We start from the raw sequence: 3,969 nt of genomic DNA, 5'->3' as shown, positions 1-3,969 counted from the left end.
GGAAAAATATGTTTTGGGGACAGAAGGTCAAAGCCACAGTGACGGGGTCAAAGTGGGAGGAAGGTTGGGGGCCTTTCTCCCACAGTGGGAAATAATCACCTGCAATCAATTTGTGCTAGGGATCATAAGAAGAGGATACAAGTTGGAATTCTCAAATCCCCCCCGCTCAGACTTCTAGTCACCGAGCTCCCAAAATGTACAGAAAAATCATCAGGTCTTCTTTCCTCGCTTCAGGAGTTGGAGGATCAAGAGGTGGTGGTACGGGTCCCAACAGAGGAGACAGGCAGGGGCTTCTACTCCCACATCTTTGTGGTCCGCAAACCCTCTGGAAAGTTCAGACTCATACTGAACATGAAGCCCCTGAATGCCTCAGTCACATACAAGAGGTTCCAGATGGACTCAATCTACTCTGTAAGGGCACTTCTCCCCCCAAACTGTTTCATGGCATTGATAGATCTGAGGGATGCCTATCTACACATCCCTATCGCGGAGGGCTATCAAAAGTTTCTCAGATTGGCAGTCAGAACCAAGGAGGGGACTGTTCACTTGCAGTTCAAAGCCCTTCCCTTGGGGCTTTCCTCTTCCCCCCACGTCTTCACCAAGGTGATGTTGGAAGTCCTAGCTTTCCTTCGTCTCAGGGGCATCTCAGAAGTTTCATACTTAGACGATCTCCTGTTGTTTGCCGCTTCCCCGGAGCAGCTGTCCCAGGACCTTCAGGTGACAAGGGACATCCTAGAGAACCTCGGATGGCTATTGAATCTGGAGAAATCCAGTCTGACTCCCTCACAAAAGCGTCACCTTCCTGGGCTACGTGCTGGATTCAACAAAGATGGTTTTCCTTCCAGCAGAGAAAATCCAGAAGGTGGACAAGGCAATGTTGCTCCTTCAGGGCAGCTCTCAGGTTTCAGTAAGGAAAGCCATGTCAGCCTTGGGTTTATTGATATCCACGCTTCCGGAATGCAGTGGGCAGGGCTGCATTTTCGTCCCCTACAACTGTACATCCTGAGTGTCTGGGACCACAACCCAGGGTCTCTGGACTCCCTGATAATGGTGCCGGTTCAGGTCAAGAGGGCCCTCTGGTGGTGGAGGAAGGGGGCAAATCTGTCTCAAGGTTTGGAATCGGTTTTACCAATTTCCAGGACTGTAACGACGGACGCCAGCGGCACAGGGTGGGAAGCACATCTAAATTCCCACTTAGTGCAGGGCATCTGGGAAAAGGAGGACTCAAGGAGATCCTCTAATTGGAGGGAACTGAAGGCAATAGATTTAGCTCTCAGAGCCTTTCAAAGGGAGCTCCAGATCAGCATGTGTGGGTTCGGTCAGACAACTCCTTTGCGGTAGCCTATATCAACAAACAGGGGGGCACCAGGAGCGGGTCCTGGTGGGATCTGACAGAAACCATTCTCAGATGGGCAGAGGCCAATGTTCTGTCTTTGTCAGCAATTTATCTGAAAGGGGATCAAAATCAAGTAGCGGACTTCCTCAGCAGGAAGAAGCTGAAGGAGGGTGACTGGGTGCTGAACCAAGAGGTCTTCGAAATGATAACTCGAAGGTGGGGAATGCCGGGGGTGGATCTGTTCGCCTCAAGGGAGAACGCCAAAACACGGCTCTTTTTCTCCCTGAAGAGTTGGGACGGAGCTCTAGGAGTGGATGCTCTGGCCCAGACCTGGCAGTTCTCCAGGTGCTATGCTTTCCCCCCTCCGGTTCTAATTCCCGCAGTCTTGAGGAAGTTACAGGGAGAGAGCACAACTCTCATCCTGATTGCACCACATTGGCCCAGAAGACCGTGGTTCTCCATCCTGAAGGGCCTGTCAGTGGAGCCTCCCTGGATTTTGTCATTCCTGGAGGATCTTCTTTCTCAGGGCTCAGTCTGTTGTCCTCAAGTAGAGAGGTGGAATCTAGCAGCTTGGCTTCTGAAGAGGAACTGCTAAGGGGCAAAGGCTTCCCGGAGCGGTTAATAGCGACTATTCTAAGTTGTAGGAAGAGGGAGACGCAAGCTATCTACCTAAAAATTTGAAAAACGCTTTAATATCTGGTGCCTGGAAAGCTCTTTCAATGTTCACAGCCCGGTAGCAGTGTTAGAGTTTCTACAGTCTGGAGCAGATAAGGGCCTGGCCATTAGCACTCTGAAAGGGCAAGTTTCAGCGTTAAGTGTTTTTTTTTAAAAAACAGCTAGCAACAGACCCATGCATAATAAGTTTTTTTAAAGCCTTGAACAGACAGAGACCAGTCAGAGCCCCCCGCCTTCCCAGTTTGGGATCTTTCCTTGGTTTTACAAGCTTTCACAGGGGAACCATTTGAGCCATTAGAAAGCTGTACGTTAAAGGTGATCATGCTCAAAACAGTGTTTCTAGTGGCGATCACTACTGCTAGAGGAGTGAGCGAACTCAAAGCCCTTTCTATTAGTGCACCATTTTTTCAAGTTTTTTCGGATCGTGTGGTCTTCAAAACAGATCCGGCCTTTTTGCCTAAGGTTTATTCTAATTTTCATAGAAGCCAAGAAATTACTTTGCCTACTTTTTGCTTGAGTCCTGTGAAAGAACAGGAACGCAATTTTCATAATTTAGACGTTAGGAGGTGCGTCCTTCAGTACTTGGATAGTACAAGTCAGTTCAGAAAATCTGACTCCCTTTTTGTTTTATTTTCAGGGCCTAAGAAGGGTTCTAAAGCCTCTAGACACACACAATAGCCAGGTGGTTAAGGTCAGCCATAGTTCAGGCCTATGTATTGAGGGGGGTGGAGCCTCCAGATGGCATCAGGGCACACTCCACCAGGGCAGTGGCGGCTTCTCAATCGGAGTGCGCTGGTGCCTCCCCGGAGCAGATTTGTAAGGCTGCAACGTGGTCCAGTTTCTCCACGTTTGTGAAACACTACAGACTGGACCTACTATCGGCCAAAGACCAGGCCTTTGGGCGTAAAGTACTACAGGCAGTAGTCCTAAGGTAAGGTTCTTGCTTATCCTCTCTATGGTGCCTGTCCTGAAAGACAAACAGTGAAAAACGGGGTTACTTACCGGTAACATCCCTTTTCCAAGAGTCTTTCAGGACAGCACCAGTACCCACCCTTTTTTTTCGTGGATATCTCTGAAAACTCATCATACGAGGCCGTCAGGTAAGATAAAATGTTTTGTGTATGACGTGTTCTTGTGTCTCCCCAGCTGGCCGGAGGTACTCTGGAAAAACTGAGGAGCTGGAGGGAGGATGAGGTTTAAATCCTGGTTTGGAAGGCGGTGTTTCCTGAGAGGGGAGTAGCCTGTGTCTCTCTATGGTGCCTGTCCTGAAAGACTCCTGGAAAAGGGATGTTACCGGTAAGTAACCCTGTTTTTTTTTAAACTGACCAAAAATGCAGAAAGCAAGATTTTTAACACCACGAAGGAGACATACATAGAATTTTTAAAAGCATTTTTCCTGAGATTTTCTTGCGCTAAAAGGTGTTGCTAATGGCTGGCAATAAATTCATATTAATTAAAATTCTTGTTAATAAAAAGTTGCATATAATACAATTATATATAAAAATATAGTCGGTTGTCAATTTCCGCCAAGTGCATCCTGAATTTTCGGTTTTGGCACCAAAATTTCCATTTGGTGCACCTTTATTAGAAACTCCTAGTCGCCAGTAGAGGTTTTGGTCAACAGGACAAGAATTGATGGGGACCGTCCTCACTCCACCCAAAACTACAAGTCTCTAATACTGTGATTGTTGTCTTTGGGGAAGGTACAAGTGTGAGTTTACTCCTAAAAACACCGGTGCTTTGTTATCAAAGTAGAAATGTCATTTTCAATACTATTTAAATAGTTTAATACATATTATGTAAAAAAATGTAGTTGTAATTTTCTACAACCAGTGCATTTAATATAAAATGTAATCCTCTTCATATAAAATTGCATATAAGCTGCATAAAAACACACATCATTAAACCTAATTGCAAAGGTGTAATTCTAGTAGATTCCTAAAAAAAAAAAAAATAAG

The sequence above is a fragment of the Rana temporaria genome, chromosome 2 (assembly GCF_905171775.1).
Source record: "Rana temporaria chromosome 2, aRanTem1.1, whole genome shotgun sequence".
Taxonomy (NCBI): Eukaryota; Metazoa; Chordata; class Amphibia; order Anura; family Ranidae; genus Rana; species Rana temporaria.
The sequence above is the reverse complement of the archived record's forward strand: the minus strand, read 5'-3'. Positions refer to the sequence as shown.